Here is a 21291-nt window from a genome sequence, read left to right on the forward strand (position 1 = left end):
CATGATGAGTGGATTTAGGTACGACGATTCTAAGTGAAATAAGTCACACAGAAAGACACTTATCGTAAGATATCACTTATAGAGGGAATGTAAAAACCGCTACACTTGAACTGAATTACAAAACAGAACAGAGTCCCACGTTTAGAAAACACACTATGGCTGCTTAACGGGAACGGTGAGGTGGGGTGACGCATAAAACAAGGGTTTCAAATTAGCTCAGATAGCGTTCCATAAACCCAATATGTAATAGACAAGACCTACTCCTTGCTCAGTGAACTGGACGCAAAAACCTCCTATTCACCGCCCAAGAATATATCTGACTAGGAAGAATCTTCAAAGCTATGTATTGATATCTCTCTGTAAGGGAGTCAAGTGGGTGGAAAGCAGCATAAACACAGCAGTGAAAAGCAGCTAAACCCCATTATAAAAATCAATTACTTTTAAAAACCCGTGAAACAAAGACAGTGAAAGAGAGAGAAATTCTTACAAAATTCGTTCAGGGGCTGTGATGCCACCTGGATTGACCATATCTAGACCCACAGCTGATTGAGACATAAGGGTGGACACTCTTGGGGCTGAGAGGTTTGGTGAGGTTGGGTGAGCAAACGCAGACCCTTTAAAGTAATACTGCGTGGTACCCATCCCATAGGTCCCAAATCTCCAGCTTCAAGGGCATCTTCCTACATCGAAAACATGCATGAGAAACCCAGAAGATGGTACACCATGTGATCGGGAAAGGTTTCTAAAACGCACCTCATTTCTCATCTCCTTGTGCTCGGGTTCGCCATTCCAGCCGCTTTACTAGCAATCTCCCTCCTTGGAGAATGAGCACCTTTAACCTCCTGTTCCGTACAGGTTGCAATTTGTCCTGAGGATGAACGGGAAGAGGGGGAACCAATGAGAGACTAGGTCTAGGTGTGGGGACAGGCACAGGTCACTCTATTTTCCCATCAGGAAGAAGAATTAACCACAGGCTCAGCCTGCCGCCCGGAACCACAATAGGGCCTGAAGCAATCCTGCGCTTTTGGGGCCAGCTCCCTAGAAAGCGAGTTGAAAAATGGAGCTCAGGGGCACTGCAATTCACAAACCTGTAGAGTTATAAATGTTAACTCTCGTCCACAAATATATTGAGGGAAGGCAACGAGGAGGATTTGAAAGCAAGGCAGAATTGTAGGAAACAGATTTCAGGAGGTAGATTCGAATCACCTTTAAAGCACAGGAAAAGCGGCAAAACCTCGACCATGATGCCCTTGGCCAAAAAGGGCGTATGCGTTTTTTCCTGAATATATTCAGCAAAAAACGCATACGCCCTTTTTGGCCAACCAAGCAACCTGGAAAGGCAAATCAGCGCTACAAAGAAGTCTCGCTTCCCATCGGTCAAAAGGGCCATGCTGAATAAAGTGTCAAAACCAGAAATGCAGGACAGGCCATGGAGAAACGGGAGCCTTGCTACGCTGATGGGCGGGTTGTAAATTGCCAACAGCCACTCTGGAGAAGTGTACGGTGTGTCCTGAAACCTCTAAAAAACTCAGCTTAGAGAGCATAGGGCACTTCCACTCATGGGCGTATAAATTGGGAAAACTAAAAATCAGCAAGACACAGGCACCCCAAAGTTTAGGGCTGCTCTGTTGACAAGAACCTCCACTTCATTACACCTTAAATATCCCAGGAAAAAGAAAAATGGATAAAGAAGTTGTGGTCCTTATGTACAATGGAATATCACTCAGGCATGAAATCAACGTCATAAGGCTAGTAGCAGCATGATGAGTGGATTTAGGTACGACGATTCTAAGTGAAATAAGTCACACAGAAAGACACTTATCGTAAGATATCACTTATAGAGGGAATGTAAAAACCGCTCCACTTGAACTGAATTACAAAACAGAACAGAGTCCCACGTTTAGAAAACACACTATGGCTGCTTAAAGGGAACGGTGAGGTGGGGTGACGCATAAAACAAGGGTTTCAAATTAGCTCAGATAGCGTTCCATAAACCCAATATGTAATAGACAAGACCTACTCCTTGCTCAGTGAACTGGACGCCAAAACACCCTGTTCACCGCCCAAGAATATATCTGACTAGGAAGAATCTTCAAAGCTATGTATTGATATCTCTCTGTAAGTGAGTCAAGTGGGTGTAAAGCAGCATAAACACGGCAGTGAAAAGCAGCTAAACCCCATTATAAAAATCAATTACTTTTAAAAACCCGTGAAACAAAGACAGTGAAAGAGAGAGAAATTCTTACAAAATTCGTTCAGGGGCTGGGATGCCACCTTTATTGACCATCTCTAGACCCACAGCTGATTGAGACATAAGGGTGGACACTCTTTGGGCTGAGAGTTTTGGTGAGGTTGGGTGAGCAAACGCAGACCCTTTAAAGTAATACTGCGTGGTACCCATCCCATAGGTCCCAAATCTCTAGCTTCAAGGGCATCTTCCTACATCGAAAACATGCATGAGAAACCCAGAAGACGGTACACCGTGTGATCGGGAAAGGTTTCTAAAACGCACCTCATTTCTCATCTCCTTGTGCTCGGGCTCGCCATTACAGCCGCTTTACTAGCAATCTCCCTCCTTGGAGAATGAGCACCTTTAACCTCCTGTTCCGTACAGGTTGCAAATTTGTCCTGAGGATGAATGGGAAGAGGGGGAACCAATGAGAGACTAGGTCTAGGTGTGCGGACAGGCACAGGTCACTCTATTTTCCCATCAGGAAGAAGAATTAACCACAGGTTCAGCCTGCCGCCCGGAAACACAACAGGGCCTGAAGCAATCCTGTGCTTTTGCGGCCAGCTCCCAAGAAAGCGAGTTGAAAAATGGAGCTCAGGGGCACTGCAATTCACAAACCTGCAGAGTTATAAACGATAACTCTCGTCCACAAATATATTGAGGGAAGGCAACGAAGAGGATTTGAAAGCAAGGCAGAATTGCAGGAAACAGATTTCAGGAGGTAGATTCGAATCGCCTTTAAAGCACAGGAAAAGCGGCAAAACCTCGACCATGATGCCCTTGGCCAAAAAGGGCGTATGCGTTTTTTCCTGAATATATTCAGCAAAAAACGCATACGCCCTTTTTGGCCAACCAAGCAACCTGGAAAGGCAAATCAGCGCTACAAAAAAGTCTTGCTTCCCATCGGTCAAAAGGGCCATGCTGAATAAAGTGTCAAAACCAGAAATGCAGGACAGGCCATGGAGAAACAGGAGCCTTGCTACGCTGATGGACGGGATGTAAATTGCCAACAGCCACTCTGGAGAAGTGTACGGTGTGTCCTGAAACATCTAAAAAACTCAGCTTAGAGAGCATAGGGCACTTCCACTCATGGGCGTATAAATTGGGAAAACCAAAAATCAGCAAGACACAGGCACCCCAAAGTTTAGGGCTGCTCTGTTGACAAGAACCTCCACTTCATTACACCTTAAATATCCCAGGAAAGAGAAAAATGGATAACGAAGTTGTGGTCCTTATGTACAATGGAATATCACTCAGGCATGAAATCAACGTCATAAGACTAGTAGCAGCATGATGAGTGGATTTAGGTACAACGATTCTAAGTGAAATAAGTCACACAGAAAGACACTTATCGTAAGATATCACTTATAGAGGGAATGTAAAAACCGCTCCACTTGAACTGAATTACAAAACAGAACAGAGTCCCACGTTTAGAAAGCACACTATGGCTGCTTAACGGGAACGGTGAGGTGGGGTGACGCATAAAACAAGGGTTTCAAATTAGCTCAGATAGCGTTCCATAAACGCAATATGTAATAGACAAGACCTACTCCTTGCTCAGTGAACTGGACGCACAAAACCCCTGTTCACCGCCCAAGAATATATCTGACTAGGAAGAATCTTCAAAGCTATGTATTGATATCTCTCTGTAAGTGAGTCAAGTGGGTGTAAAGCAGCATAAACACGGCAGTGAAAAGCAGCTAAACCCCATTATAAAAATCAATTACTTTTAAAAACCCGTGAAACAAAGACAGTGAAAGACAGAGAAATTCTTACAAAATTCGTTCAGGGGCTGGGATGCCACCTTTATTGACCATCTCTAGACCCACAGCTGATTGAGACATAAGGGTGGACACTCTTCGGGCTGAGAGGTTTGGTGAGGTTGGGTGAGCAAACGCAGACCCTTTAAAGTAATACTGCGTGGTACCCATCCCATAGGTCCCAAATCTCTAGCTTCAAGGGCATCTTCCTACATCGAAAACATGCATGAGAAACCCAGAGGACGGTACACCGTGTGATAGGGAAAGGTTTCTAAAACGCACCTCATTTCTCATCTCCTTGTGCTCGGGTTCGCCATTCCAGCCGCTTTACTAGCAATCTCCCTCCTTGGAGAATGAGCACCTTTAACCTCCTGTTCCATACAGGTTGCAATTTGTCCTGAGGATGAACGGGAAGAGGGGGAACCAATGAGAGACTAGGTCTAGGTGTGGGGACAGGCACAGGTCACTCTATTTTCCCATCAGGAAGAAGAATTAACCACAGGCTCAGCCTGCCGCCCGGAACCACAATAGGGCCTGAAGCAATCCTGCGCTTTTGGGGCCAGCTCCCTAGAAAGCGAGTTGAAAAATGGAGCTCAGGTGCACTGCAATTCACAAACCTGCAGAGTTATAAACGTTAACTCTCGTCCACAAATATATTGAGGGAAGGCAACGAAGAGGATTTGAAAGCAAGGCAGAATTGCAGGAAACAGATTTCAGGAGGTAGATTCGAATCGCCTTTAAAGCACAGGAAAATCGGCAAAACCTCGACCATGATTCCCTAGGCCAAAAAGGGCGTATGCGTTTTTTCCTGAATATATTCAGGAAAAAACGCATACGCCCTTTTTGGCCAACCAAGCAACCTGGAAAGGCAAATCAGCGCTACAAAGAAGTCTCGCTTCCCATCGGTCAAAAGGGCCATGCTGAATAAAGTGTCAAAACCAGAAATGCAGGACAGGCCATGGAGAAACGGGAGCCTTGCTACGCTGATGGGCGGGATGTAAATTGCCAACAGCCACTCTGGAGAAGTGTACGGTGTGTCCTGAAACACCTAAAAAACTCAGCTTAGAGAGCATAGGGCACTTCCACACACGGGCGTATAAATTGGGAAAACTAAAAATCAGCAAGACACAGGCACCCCAAAGTTTAGGGCTGCTCTGTTGACAAGAACCTCCACTTCATTACACCTTCAATATCCCAGGAAAGAGAAAAATGGATAAAGAACTTGTGGTCCTTATGTACAATGGAATATCACTCAGCAATGAAATCAACATCATAATGCTAGTAGCAGCATGATGAGAAGATTTAGGTATGACGATACTAAGTGAAATAAGTCACACAGAAAAAGCCACTTATCATAAGATATCACTTATAGAGGGAATGTAAAAACCGCTACACTTGAACTGAATTACAAAACAGAACAGCGTCACACGTTTAGAAAACACACTATGGCTGCTTAACGGGAAAGATGAGGTGGGGTGATGCATAAAACAAGGGTTTCAAATTAGCTCAGATACTGTTCCATAAACCCAATATGTAACAGACAAGACCTACTCCTTGCTCAGTGAACTGGATTCAACACCCCCTGTTCACCGCCCAAGAATATATCTGACTAGTAAGACTCTTAAAACCAATGTATTGATATCTCTCTGTAAGTGAGTCAAGTGGGTGTAAGCGGCATAAACACAGCAGTGAAAAGCAGCTAAACCCCATTATAAAAATCAATTACTTTTAAAAACCCGTGAAACAAAGACAGTGAAAGAGAGAGAAATTCATACAGAATTCGTTCAGGGGCTGGGATGCCACCTTTATTGACCATCTCTAGACCCACAGCTGATTGAGACATAAGGGTGGACACTCTTCGGGCTGAGAGGTTTGGTGAGGTTGGGTGAGCAAACGCAGACCCTTTAAAGTAATACTGCGTGGTACCCATCCCATGGGTCCAAAATCTCCAGGTTCAAGGGCATCTTCCTACATCGAAAACATGCATGAGAAACCCAGAAGATGGTACACCGTGTGATCGGGAAAGGTTTCTAAAACGCACCTCATTTCTCATCTCCTTGTGCTCGGGCCGGCCATTACAGCCGCTTTACTAGCAATCTCCCTCCTTGGAGAATCAGCACCTTTAACCTCCTATTCCGTACAGGTTGCAAATTTGTCCTGAGGATGAACGGGAAGAGGGGGAACCAATGAGAGACTAGGTCTAGGTGTGGGGACAGGCACAAGTCACTCTATTTTCCCATCAGGAAGAAGAATTAACCACAGGCTCAGCCTGCCGCCCGGAACCACAATAGGGCCTGAAGCAATCCTGCGCTTTTGCGGCCAGCTCCCAAGAAATCGTGTTGAAAAATGGAACTCAGGGGCACTGCAATTCACAAACCTGCAGAGTTAGAAATGATAACTCTCGTCCACAAATATATTGAGGGAAGGCAACGAAGAGGATTTGAAAGCAAGGCAGAATTGCAGGAAACAGATTTCAGGAGGTAGATTCGAATCGCCTTTAAAGCACAGGAAAAGCGGCAAAACCTCGACCATGATGCCCTTGGCCAAAAAGGGCGTATGCGTTTTTTCCTGAATATATTCAGGAAAAAACGCATACGCCCTTTTTGGCCAACCAAGCAACCTGGAAAGGTAAATCAGCGCTACAAAGAAGTCTCGCTTCCCATCGGTCAAAAGGGCCATGCTGAATAAAGTGTCAAAACCAGAAATGCAGGACAGGCCATGGAGAAACAGGAGCCTTGCTACGCTGATGGGCGGGATGTAAATTGCCAACAGCCACTCTGGAGAAGTGTACGGTGTGTCCTGAAACATCTAAAAAACTCAGCTTAGAGAGCATAGGGCACTTCCACTCATGGGCGTATAAATTGGGAAAACCAAAAATCAGCAAGACACAGGCACCCCAAAGTTTAGGGCTGCTCTGTTGACAAGAACCTCCACTTCATTACACCTTAAATATCCCAGGAAAGAGAAAAATGGATAACGAAGTTGTGGTCCTTATGTACAATGGAATATCACTCAGGCATGAAATCAACGTCATAAGGCTAGTAGCAGCATGATGAGTGGATTTAGGTACAACGATTCTAAGTGAAATAAGTCACACAGAAAGACACTTATCGTAAGATATCACTTATAGAGGGAATGTAAAAACCGCTCCACTTGAACTGAATTACAAAACAGAACAGAGTCCCACGTTTAGAAAGCACACTATGGCTGCTTAACGGGAACGGTGAGGTGGGGTGACGCATAAAACAAGGGTTTCAAATTAGCTCAGATAGCGTTCCATAAACGCAATATGTAATAGACAAGACCTACTCCTTGCTCAGTGAACTGGACGCACAAAACCCCTGTTCACCGCCCAAGAATATATCTGACTAGGAAGAATCTTCAAAGCTATGTATTGATATCTCTCTGTAAGTGAGTCAAGTGGGTGTAAAGCAGCATAAACACGGCAGTGAAAAGCAGCTAAACCCCATTATAAAAATCAATTACTTTTAAAAACCCGTGAAACAAAGACAGTGAAAGAGAGAGAAATTCTTACAAAATTCGTTCAGGGGCTGGGATGCCACCTTTATTGACCATCTCTAGACCCACAGCTGATTGAGACATAAGGGTGGACACTCTTCGGGCTGAGAGGTTTGGTGAGGTTGGGTGAGCAAACGCAGACCCTTTAAAGTAATACTGCGTGGTACCCATCCCATAGGTCCCAAATCACTAGCTTCAAGGGCATCTTCCTACATCGAAAACATGCATGAGAAACCCAGAGGACGGTACACCGTGTGATAGGGAAAGGTTTCTAAAACGCACCTCATTTCTCATCTCCTTGTGCTCGGGTTCGCCATTCCAGCCGCTTTACTAGCAATCTCCCTCCTTGGAGAATGAGCACCTTTAACCTCCTGTTCCGTACAGGTTGCAATTTGTCCTGAGGATGAACGGGAAGAGGGGGAACCAATGAGAGACTAGGTCTAGGTGTGGGGACAGGCACAGGTCACTCTATTTTCCCATCAGGAAGAAGAATTAACCACAGGCTCAGCCTGCCGCCCGGAACCACAATAGGGCCTGAAGCAATCCTGCGCTTTTGGGGCCAGCTCCCAAGAAAGCGAGTTGAAAAATGGAGCTCAGGTGCACTGCAATTCACAAACCTGCAGAGTTATAAACGTTAACTCTCGTCCACAAATATATTGAGGGAAGGCAACGAAGAGGATTTGAAAGCAAGGCAGAATTGCAGGAAACAGATTTCAGGAGGTAGATTCGAATCGCCTTTAAAGCACAGGAAAATCGGCAAAACCTCGACCATGATTCCCTAGGCCAAAAAGGGCGTATGCGTTTTTTCCTGAATATATTCAGGAAAAAACGCATACGCCCTTTTTGGCCAACCAAGCAACCTGGAAAGGCAAATCAGCGCTACAAAGAAGTCTCGCTTCCCATCGGTCAAAAGGGCCATGCTGAATAAAGTGTCAAAACCAGAAATGCAGGACAGGCCATGGAGAAACGGGAGCCTTGCTACGCTGATGGGCGGGATGTAAATTGCCAACAGCCACTCTGGAGAAGTGTACGGTGTGTCCTGAAACACCTAAAAAACTCAGCTTAGAGAGCATAGGGCACTTCCACACACGGGCGTATAAATTGGGAAAACTAAAAATCAGCAAGACACAGGCACCCCAAAGTTTAGGGCTGCTCTGTTGACAAGAACCTCCACTTCATTACACCTTCAATATCCCAGGAAAGAGAAAAATGGATAAAGAACTTGTGGTCCTTATGTACAATGGAATATCACTCAGCAATGAAATCAACATCGTAATGCTAGTAGCAGCATGATGAGAAGATTTAGGTATGACGATACTAAGTGAAATAAGTCACACAGAAAAAGGCACTTATCATAAGATATCACTTATAGAGGGAATGTAAAAACCGCTACACTTGAACTGAATTACAAAACAGAACAGCGTCACACGTTTAGAAAACACACTATGGCTGCTTAACGGGAAAGATGAGGTGGGGTGATGCATAAAACAAGGGTTTCAAATTAGCTCAGATACTGTTCCATAAACCCAATATGTAACAGACAAGACCTACTCCTTGCTCAGTGAACTGGATTCAACACCCCCTGTTCACCGCCCAAGAATATATCTGACTAGTAAGACTCTTAAAACCAATGTATTGATATCTCTCTGTAAGTGAGTCAAGTGGGTGTAAGCGGCATAAACACAGCAGTGAAAAGCAGCTAAACCCCATTATAAAAATCAATTACTTTTAAAAACCCGTGAAACAAAGACAGTGAAAGAGAGAGAAATTCATACAGAATTCGTTCAGGGGCTGGGATGCCACCTTTATTGACCATCTCTAGACCCACAGCTGATTGAGACATAAGGGTGGACACTCTTCGGGCTGAGAGGTTTGGTGAGGTTGGGTGAGCAAACGCAGACCCTTTAAAGTAATACTGCGTGGTACCCATCCCATGGGTCCAAAATCTCCAGGTTCAAGGGCATCTTCCTACATCGAAAACATGCATGAGAAACCCAGAAGATGGTACACCGTGTGATCGGGAAAGGTTTCTAAAACGCACCTCATTTCTCATCTCCTTGTGCTCGGGCCGGCCATTACAGCCGCTTTACTAGCAATCTCCCTCCTTGGAGAATCAGCACCTTTAACCTCCTATTCCGTACAGGTTGCAAATTTGTCCTGAGGATGAACGGGAAGAGGGGGAACCAATGAGAGACTAGGTCTAGGTGTGGGGACAGGCACAAGTCACTCTATTTTCCCATCAGGAAGAAGAATTAACCACAGGCTCAGCCTGCCGCCCGGAACCACAATAGGGCCTGAAGCAATCCTGCGCTTTTGCGGCCAGCTCCCAAGAAATCGTGTTGAAAAATGGAACTCAGGGGCACTGCAATTCACAAACCTGCAGAGTTAGAAATGATAACTCTCGTCCACAAATATATTGAGGGAAGGCAACGAAGAGGATTTGAAAGCAAGGCAGAATTGCAGGAAACAGATTTCAGGAGGTAGATTCGAATCGCCTTTAAAGCACAGGAAAAGCGGCAAAACCTCGACCATGATGCCCTTGGCCAAAAAGGGCGTATGCGTTTTTTCCTGAATATATTCAGGAAAAAACGCATACGCCCTTTTTGGACAACCAAGCAACCTGGAAAGGTAAATCAGCGCTACAAAGAAGTCTCGCTTCCCATCGGTCAAAAGGGCCATGCTGAATAAAGTGTCAAAACCAGAAATGCAGGACAGGCCATGGAGAAACGGGAGCCTTGCTACGCTGATGGGCGGGATGTAAATTGCCAACAGCCACTCTGGAGAAGTGTACGGTGTGTCCTGAAACACCTAAAAAACTCAGCTTAGAGAGCATAGGGCACTTCCACTCATGGGCGTATAAATTGGGAAAACTAAAAATCAGCAAGACACAGGCACCCCAAAGTTTAGGGCTGCTCTGTTGACAAGAACCTCCACTTCATTACACCTTCAATATCCCAGGAAAGAGAAAAATGGATAAAGAAGTTGTGGTCCTTATGTACAATGGAATATCACTCAGCAATGAAATCAACATCATAATGCTAGTAGCAGCATGATGAGAAGATTTAGGTACGACGATTTTAAGTGAAATAAGTCACACAGAAAAAGGCACTTATCATAAGATATCACTTATAGAGGGAATGTAAAAACCGCTACACTTGAACTGAATTACAAACAGAACAGAGTCGCACGTTTAGAAAACACACTATGGCTGCTTAACGTGAACGGTGAGGTGGGGTGACTCATAAAACAAGGGTTTCAAATTAGCTCAGATAGCAATCCATAAAGCCAATATGTAATAGACAAGACCTACTCCTTGCTCAGTGAACTGGACGCAAAAACCCCCTGTTCACCGCCCAAGAATATATCTGACTAGTAAGAATCTTAAAACCAATGTATTGATATCCCTCTGTAAGTGAGTCAAGTGGGTGTAAAGCGGCATAAACACAGCAGTGAAAAGCAGCTAAACCCCATTATAAAAATCAATTACTTTTAAAAACCCGTGAAACAAAGACAGTGAAAGAGAGAGAAATTCTTACAAAATTCGTTCAGGGGCTGTGATGCCACCTGGATTGACCATATCTAGACCCACAGCTGATTGAGACATAAGGGTGGACACTCTTGGGGCTGAGAGGTTTGGTGAGGTTGGGTGAGCAAACGCAGACCCTTTAAAGTAATACTGCGTGGTACCCATCCCATAGGTCCCAAATCTCCAGCTTCAAGGGCATCTTCCTACATCGAAAACATGCATGAGAAACCCAGAAGATGGTACACCATGTGATCGGGAAAGGTTTCTAAAACGCACCTCATTTCTCATCTCCTTGTGCTCGGGTTCGCCATTCCAGCCGCTTTACTAGCAATCTCCCTCCTTGGAGAATGAGCACCTTTAACCTCCTGTTCCGTACAGGTTGCAATTTGTCCTGAGGATGAACGGGAAGAGGGGGAACCAATGAGAGACTAGGTCTAGGTGTGGGGACAGGCACAGGTCACTCTATTTTCCCATCAGGAAGAAGAATTAACCACAGGCTCAGCCTGCCGCCCGGAACCACAATAGGGCCTGAAGCAATCCTGCGCTTTTGGGGCCAGCTCCCTAGAAAGCGAGTTGAAAAATGGAGCTCAGGGGAACTGCAATTCACAAACCTGTAGAGTTATAAATGTTAACTCTCGTCCACAAATATATTGAGGGAAGGCAACGAAGAGGATTTGAAAGCAAGGCAGAATTGCAGGAAACAGATTTCAGGAGGTAGATTCGAATCACCTTTAAAGCACAGGAAAAGCGGCAAAACCTCGACCATGATGCCCTTGGCCAAAAAGGGCGTATGCGTTTTTTCCTGAATATATTCAGCAAAAAACGCATACGCCCTTTTTGGCCAACCAAGCAACCTGGAAAGGCAAATCAGCGCTACAAAGAAGTCTCGCTTCCCATCGGTCAAAAGGGCCATGCTGAATAAAGTGTCAAAACCAGAAATGCAGGACAGGCCATGGAGAAACGGGAGCCTTGCTACGCTGATGGGCGGGTTGTAAATTGCCAACAGCCACTCTGGAGAAGTGTACGGTGTGTCCTGAAACCTCTAAAAAACTCAGCTTAGAGAGCATAGGGCACTTCCACTCATGGGCGTATAAATTGGGAAAACTAAAAATCAGCAAGACACAGGCACCCCAAAGTTTAGGGCTGCTCTGTTGACAAGAACCTCCACTTCATTACACCTTAAATATCCCAGGAAAGAGAAAAATGGATAAAGAAGTTGTGGTCCTTATGTACAATGCAATATCACTCAGGCATGAAATCAACGTCATAAGGCTAGTAGCAGCATGATGAGTGGATTTAGGTACAACGATTCTAAGTGAAATAAGTCACACAGAAAGACACTTATCGTAAGATATCACTTATAGAGGGAATGTAAAAACCGCTCCACTTGAACTGAATTACAAAACAGAACAGAGTCCCACGTTTAGAAAACACACTATGGCTGCTTAACGGGAACGGTGAGGTGGGGTGACGCATAAAACAAGGGTTTCAAATTAGCTCAGATAGCGTTCCATAAACCCAATATGTAATAGACAAGACCTACTCCTTGCTCAGTGAACTGGACGCCAAAACACCCTGTTCACCGCCCAAGAATATATCTGACTAGGAAGAATCTTCAAAGCTATGTATTGATATCTCTCTGTAAGTGAGTCAAGTGGGTGTAAAGCAGCATAAACACGGCAGTGAAAAGCAGCTAAACCCCATTATAAAAATCAATTACTTTTAAAAACCCGTGAAACAAAGACAGTGAAAGAGAGAGAAATTCTTACAAAATTCGTTCAGGGGCTGGGATGCCACCTTTATTGACCATCTCTAGACCCACAGCTGATTGAGACATAAGGGTGGACACTCTTCGGGCTGAGAGGTTTGGTGAGGTTGGGTGAGCAAACGCAGACCCTTTAAAGTAATACTGCGTGGTACCCATCCCATAGGTCCCAAATCTCTAGCTTCAAGGGCATCTTCCTACATCGAAAACATGCATGAGAAACCCAGAAGACGGTACACCGTGTGATCGGGAAAGGTTTCTAAAACGCACCTCATTTCTCATCTCCTTGTGCTCGGGCTCGCCATTACAGCCGCTTTACTAGCAATCTCCCTCCTTGGAGAATGAGCACCTTTAACCTCCTGTTCCGTACAGGTTGCAAATTTGTCCTGAGGATGAATGGGAAGAGGGGGAACCAATGAGAGACTAGGTCTAGGTGTGGGGACAGGCACAGGTCACTCTATTTTCCCATCAGGAAGAAGAATTAACCACAGGCTCAGACTGCCGCCCGGAACCACAATAGGGCCTGAAGCAATCCTGCGCTTTTGGGGCCAGCTCCCAAGAAAGCGAGTTGAAAAATGGAGCTCAGGTGCACTGCAATTCACAAACCTGCAGAGTTATAAACGTTAACTCTCGTCCACAAATATATTGAGGGAAGGCAACGAAGAGGATTTGAAAGCAAGGCAGAATTGCAGGAAACAGATTTCAGGAGGTAGATTCGAATCGCCTTTAAAGCACAGGAAAATCGGCAAAACCTCGACCATGATTCCCTAGGCCAAAAAGGGCGTATGCGTTTTGTCCTGAATATATTCAGGAAAAAACGCATACGCCCTTTTTGGCCAACCAAGCAACCTGGAAAGGCAAATCAGCGCTACAAAGAAGTCTCGCTTCCCATCGGTCAAAAGGGCCATGCTGAATAAAGTGTCAAAACCAGAAATGCAGGACAGGCCATGGAGAAACGGGAGCCTTGCTACGCTGATGGGCGGGATGTAAATTGCCAACAGCCACTCTGGAGAAGTGTACGGTGTGTCCTGAAACACCTAAAAAACTCAGCTTAGAGAGCATAGGGCACTTCCACACACGGGCGTATAAATTGGGAAAACTAAAAATCAGCAAGACACAGGCACCCCAAAGTTTAGGGCTGCTCTGTTGACAAGAACCTCCACTTCATTACACCTTCAATATCCCAGGAAAGAGAAAAATGGATAAAGAACTTGTGGTCCTTATGTACAATGGAATATCACTCAGCAATGAAATCAACATCATAATGCTAGTAGCAGCATGATGAGAAGATTTAGGTATGACGATACTAAGTGAAATAAGTCACACAGAAAAAGGCACTTATCATAAGATATCACTTATAGAGGGAATGTAAAAACCGCTACACTTGAACTGAATTACAAAACAGAACAGCGTCACACGTTTAGAAAACACACTATGGCTGCTTAACGGGAAAGATGAGGTGGGGTGATGCATAAAACAAGGGTTTCAAATTAGCTCAGATACTGTTCCATAAACCCAATATGTAACAGACAAGACCTACTCCTTGCTCAGTGAACTGGATTCAACACCCCCTGTTCACCGCCCAAGAATATATCTGACTAGTAAGACTCTTAAAACCAATGTATTGATATCTCTCTGTAAGTGAGTCAAGTGGGTGTAAGCGGCATAAACACAGCAGTGAAAAGCAGCTAAACCCCATTATAAAAATCAATTACTTTTAAAAACCCGTGAAACAAAGACAGTGAAAGAGAGAGAAATTCATACAGAATTCGTTCAGGGGCTGGGATGCCACCTTTATTGACCATCTCTAGACCCACAGCTGATTGAGACATAAGGGTGGACACTCTTCGGGCTGAGAGGTTTGGTGAGGTTGGGTGAGCAAACGCAGACCCTTTAAAGTAATACTGCGTGGTACCCATCCCATGGGTCCAAAATCTCCAGGTTCAAGGGCATCTTCCTTCATCGAAAACATGCATGAGAAACCCAGAAGATGGTACACTGTGTGATCGGGAAAGGTTTCTAAAACGCACCTCATTTCTCATCTCCTTGTGCTCGGGCTCGCCATTACAGCCGCTTTACTAGCAATCTCCCTCCTTGGAGAATGAGCACCTTTAACCTCCTGTTCCTTACAGGTTGCAAATTTGTCCTGAGGATGAACGGGAAGAGGGGGAACCAATGAGAGACTAGGTCTAGGTGTGGGGACAGGCACAGGTCACTCTATTTTCCCATCAGGAAGAAGAATTAACCACAGGCTCAGCCTGCTGCCCGGAACCACAATAGGGCCTGAAGCAATCCTGCGATTTTGCGGCCAGCTCCCAAGAAATCGAGTTGAAAAATGGAACTCAGGGGCACTGCAATTCACAAACCTGCAGAGTTATAAATGTTAACTCTCGTCCACAAATATATTGAGGGAAGGCAACGAAGAGGATTTGAAAGCAAGGCAGAATTGCAGGAAACAGATTTCAGGAGGTAGATTCGAATCGCCTTTAAAGCACAGGAAAAGCGGCAAAACCTCGACCATGATGCCCTAGGACAAAAAGGGCGTATGCGTTTTTTCCTGAATATATTCAGGAAAAAACGCATACGCCCTTTTTGGCCAACCAAGCAACCTGGAAAGGCAAATCAGCGCTACAAAGAAGTCTCGCTTCCCATCGGTCAAAAGGGCCATGCTGAATAAAGTGTCAAAACCAGAAATGCAGGACAGGCCATGGAGAAACGGGAGCCTTGCTACGCTGATGGGCGGGATGTAAATTGCCAACAGCCACTCTGGAGAAGTGTACGGTGTGTCCTGAAACACCTAAAAAACTCAGCTTAGAGAGCATAGGGCAATTCCACTCACGGGCGTATAAATTGGGAAAACTAAAAATCAGCAAGACACAGGCACCCCAAAGTTTAGGGCTGCTCTGTTGACAAGAACCTCCACTTCATTACACCTTCAATATCCCAGGAAAGAGAAAAATGGATAAAGAAGTTGTGGTCCTTATGTACAATGGAATATCACTCAGCAATGAAATCAACATCATAATGCTAGTAGCAGCATGATGAGAAGATTTAGGTACGACGATTCTAAGTGAAATAAGTCACACAGAAAAAGGCACTTATCATAAGATATCACTTATAGAGGGAATGTAAAAACCGCTACACTTGAACTGAATTACAAACAGAACAGAGTCGCACGTTTAGAAAACACACTATGGCTGCTTAACGTGAACGGTGAGGTGGGGTGACTCATAAAACAAGGGTTTCAAATTAGCTCAGAGAGCAATCCATAAACCCAATATGTAATAGACAAGACCTACTCCTTGCTCAGTGAACTGGACGCAAAAACCCCCTGTTCACCGCCCAAGAATATATCTGACTAGTAAGAATCTTAAAACCAATGTATTGATATCCCTCTGTAAGTGAGTCAAGTGGGTGTAAAGCGGCATAAACACAGCAGTGAAAAGCAGCTAAACCCCATTATAAAAATCAATTACTTTTAAAAACCCGTGAAACAAAGACAGTGAAAGAGAGAGAAATTCTTACAAAATTCGTTCAGGGGCTGTGATGCCACCTGGATTGACCATATCTAGACCCACAGCTGATTGAGACATAAGGGTGGACACTCTTCGGGCTGAGAGGTTTGGTGAGGTTGGGTGAGCAAACGCAGACCCTTTAAAGTAATACTGCGTGGTACCCATCCCATGGGTCCAAAATCTCCGGGTTCAAGGGCATCTTCCTACATCGAAAACATGCATGAAAAACACAGAAGATGGTACACTGTGTGATCGGGAAAGGTTTCTAAAACGCACCTCATTTCTCATCTCCTTGTGCTCGGGCTCGCCATTACAGCCGCTTTACTAGCAATCTCCCTCCTTGGAGAATGAGCACCTTTAACCTCCTGTTCCTTACAGGTTGCAAATTTGTCCTGAGGATGAACGGGAAGAGGGGGAACCAATGAGAGACTAGGTCTAGGTGTGGGGACAGGCACAGGTCACTCTATTTTCCCATCAGGAAGAAGAATTAACCACAGGCTCAGCCTGCTGCCCGGAACCACAATAGGGCCTGAAGCAATCCTGCGATTTTGCGGCCAGCTCCCAAGAAAGCGAGTTGAAAAATGGAGCTCAGGGGCACTGCAATTCACAAACCTGCAGAGTTATAAATGATAACTCTCGGCCACAAATATATTGAGGGAAGGCAACGAAGAGGATTTGAAAGCAAGGCAGAATTGCAGGAAACAGATTTCAGGAGGTAGATTCGAATCGCCTTTAAAGCACAGGAAAAGCGGCAAAACCTCGACAATGATGCCCTTGGCCAAAAAGGGCGTATGCGTTTTTTCCTGAATATATTCAGGAAAAAACGCATACGCCCTTTTTGGCCAACCAAGCAACCTGGAAAGGCAAATCAGCGCTACAAAGAAGTCTCGCTTCCCATCGGTCAAAAGGGCCATGCTGAATAAAGTGTCAAAACCAGAAATGCAGGACAGGCCATGGAGAAACGGGAGCCTTGCTACGCTGATGGGCGGGATGTAAATTGCCAACAGCCACTCTGGAGAAGTGTACGGTGTGTACTGAAACATCTAAAAAACTCAACTTAGAGAGCATAGGGCACTTCCACTCATGGGCGTATAAATTGGGAAAACTAAAAATCAGCAAGACACAGGCACCCCAAAGTTTAGGGCTGCTCTGTTGACAAGAACCTCCACTTCATTACACGTTAAATATCCCAGGAAAGAGAAAAATGGATAAAGAAGTTGTGGTCCTTATGTACAATGCAATATCACTCAGGCATGAAATCAACGTCATAAGGCTAGTAGCAGCATGATGAGTGGATTTAGGTACAACGATTCTAAGTGAAATAAGTCACACAGAAAGACACTTATCGTAAGATATCACTTATAGAGGGAATGTGGAAACCGCTACACTTGAACTGAATTACAAAACAGAACAGAGTCCCACGTTTAGAAAACACACTATGGCTGCTTAACGGGAACGGTGAGGTGGGGTGACGCATAAAACAAGGGTTTCAAATTAGCTCAGATAGCGTTCCATAAACCCAATATGTAATAGACAAGACCTACTCCTTGCTCAGTGAACTGGACGCAAAAACCCCCTGTTCACCGCCCAAGAATATATCTGACTAGGAAGAATCTTCAAAGCTATGTATTGATATCTCTCTGTAAGTGAGTCAAGTGGGTGTAAAGCAGCATAAACACGGCAGTGAAAAGCAGCTAAACCCCATTATAAAAATCAATTACTTTTAAAAACCCGTGAAACAAAGACAGTGAAAGAGAGAGAAATTCTTACAAAATTCGTTCAGGGGCTGTGATGCCACCTGGATTGACCATCTCTAGACCCACAGCTGATTGAGACATAAGGGTGGACACTCTTGGGGCTGAGAGGTTTGTTGAGGTTGGGTGAGTAAACGCAGACCCTTTAAAGTAATACTGCGTGGTACCCATCCCATAGGTCCCAAATCTCCAGCTTCAAGGGCATCTTCCTACATCGAAAACATGCATGAGAAACCCAGAATATGGTACACCATGTGATCGGGAAAGGTTTCTAAAACGCACCTCATTTCTCATCTTCTTGTGCTCGGGTTCGCCATTCCAGCCGCTTTACTACCAATCTCCCTCCTTGGAGAATGAGCACCTTTAACCTCCTGTTCCGTACAGGTTGCAATTTGTCCTGAGGATGAACGGGAAGAGGGGGAACCAATGAGAGACTAGGTCTAGGTGTGGGGACAGGCACAGGTCACTCTATTTTCCCATCAGGAAGAAGAATTAACCACAGGCTCAGCCTGCCGCCTGGAACCACAATAGGGCCTGAAGCAATCCTGCGCTTTTGGGGCCAGCTCCCAAGAAAGCGAGTTGAAAAATGGAGCTCAGGTGCACTGCAATTCACAAACCTGCAGAGTTATAAATGTTAACTCTCGTCCACAAATATATTGAGGGAAGGCAACGAAGAGGATTTGAAAGCAAGGCAGAATTGCAGGAAACAGATTTCAGGAGGTAGATTCGAATCGCCTTTAAAGCACAGGAAAATCGGCAAAACCTCGACCATGATGCCCTAGGCCAAAAAGGGCGTATGCGTTTTTTCCTGAATATATTCAGGAAAAAACGCATACGCCCTTTTTGGCCAACCAAGCAACCTGGAAAGGCAAATCAGCGCTACAAAGAAGTCTCGCTTCCCATCGGTCAAAAGGGCCATGCTGAATAAAGTGTCAAAACCAGAAATGCAGGACAGGCCATGGAGAAACGGGAGCCTTGCTACGCTGATGGGCGGGATGTAAATTGCCAACAGCCACTCTGGAGAAGTGTACGGTGTGTCCTGAAACACCTAAAAAACTCAGCTTAGAGAGCATAGGGCAATTCCACTCACGGGCGTATAAATTGGGAAAACTAAAAATCAGCAAGACACAGGCACCCCAAAGTTTAGGGCTGCTCTGTTGACAAGAACCTCCACTTCATTACACCTTCAATATCCCAGGAAAGAGAAAAATGGATAAAGAAGTTGTGGTCCTTATGTACAATGGAATATCACTCAGCAATGAAATCAACATCATAATGCTAGTAGCAGCATGATGAGAAGATTTAGGTACGACGATTCTAAGTGAAATAAGTCACACAGAAAAAGGCACTTATCATAAGATATCACTTATAGAGGGAATGTAAAAACCGCTACACTTGAACTGAATTACAAACAGAACAGAGTCGCACGTTTAGAAAACACACTATGGCTGCTTAACGTGAACGGTGAGGTGGGGTGACTCATAAAACAAGGGTTTCAAATTAGCTCAGATACCGTTCCATAAACCCAATATGTAATAGACAAGACCTACTCCTTGCTCAGTGAACTGGACTCAACACCCCCTGTTCACCGCCCAAGAATATATCTGACTAGTAAGAATCTTAAAACCAATGTATTGATATCCCTCTGTAAGTGAGTCAAGTGGGTGTAAAGCAGCATAAACACAGCAGTGAAAAGCAGCTAAACCCCATTATAAAAATCAATTACTTTTAAAAACCCGTGAAACAAAGACAGTGAAAGAGAGAGAAATTCTTACAAAATTCGTTCAGGGGCTGTGATGCCACCTGGATTGACCATCTCTAGACCCACAGCTGATTGAGACATAAGGGTGGACACTCTTGGGGCTGAGAGGTTTGGTGAGGTTGGGTGAGCAAACGCAGACCCTTTAAAGTAATACTGCGTGGTATCCATCCCATGGGTCCAAAATCTCCAGGTTCAAGGGCATCTTCCTACATCGAAAACATGCATGAGAAACCCAGAAGATGGTACACCGTGTGATCGGGAAAGGTTTCGAAAACGCACCTCATTTCTCATCTCCTTGTGCTCGGGTTGGCCATTACAGTCGCTTTCCTAGCAATCTCCCTCCTTGGAGAATGAGCACCTTTAACCTCCTGTTCTGTACAGGTTGCAATTTGTCCTGAGGATGAACGGGAAGAGGGGGAACCAATGAGAGACTAGCTCTAGGTGTTGGGACAGGCATAGGTCACTCTATTTTCCCATCAGGAAGAAGAATTAACCACAGGCTCAGCCTGCCGCCCGGAAGCAGAACAGGGCCTGAGGCAATCCTGTGCTTTTGCGGCCAGCTCCCAAAAAAGCGAGTTGAAAAATCGAGCTCAGGGGCACTGCAATTCACAAACCTGCAGAGTTATAAATGATAACTCTCGTCCACAAATATATTGAGGGAAGGCAACGAAGAGGATTTGAAAGCAAGGCAGAATTGCAGGAAACAGATTTCAGGAGGTAGAGTCGAATCGCCTTTAAAGCACAGGAAAAGCGGCAAAACCTCGACAATGATGCCCTTGGCCAAAAAGGGCGTATGCGTTTTTTCCTGAATATATTCAAGAAAAAACGCATACGCCCTTTTTGGCCAACCAAGCAACCTGGAAAGGCAAATCAGCGCTACAAAGAAGTCTCGCTTCCCATCGGTCAAAAGGGCCATGCTGAATAAAGTGTCAAAACCAAAAATGCATGACAGGCCATGGAGAAACGGGAGCCTTGCTACGCTGATGGGCGGGATGTAAATTGCCAACAGCCACTCTGGAGAAGTGTACGGTGTGTCCTGAAACATCTAAAAAACTCACCTTAGAGAGCATAGGGCACTTCCACTCATGGGCGTATAAATTGGGAAAACTAAAAATCAGCAAGACACAGGCACCCAAAAGTTTAGGGCTGCTCTGTTGACAAGAACCTCCACTTCATTACACCTTAAATATCCCAGGAAAGAGAAAAATGGATAAGGAAGTTGTGGTCCTTATGTACAATGGAATATCACTCAGCCATGAAATTAACGTCATAAGGCTGGTAGCAGCATGATGAGAGGATTTAGGTACGACGATTCTAAGTGAAATAAGTCACACAGAAAAAGACACTTATCATAAGATATCACTTATAGAGGGAATGTAAAAACCGCTACACTTGAACTGAATTACAAAACAGAACAGCGTCACACGCTTAGAAGACACACTATGGCTGCTTAACGAGAA

Source organism: Balaenoptera borealis (genome assembly GCF_965194805.1).
Source record: "Balaenoptera borealis genome assembly, chromosome: 6".
Lineage (NCBI taxonomy): Eukaryota > Metazoa > Chordata > Mammalia > Artiodactyla > Balaenopteridae > Balaenoptera > Balaenoptera borealis.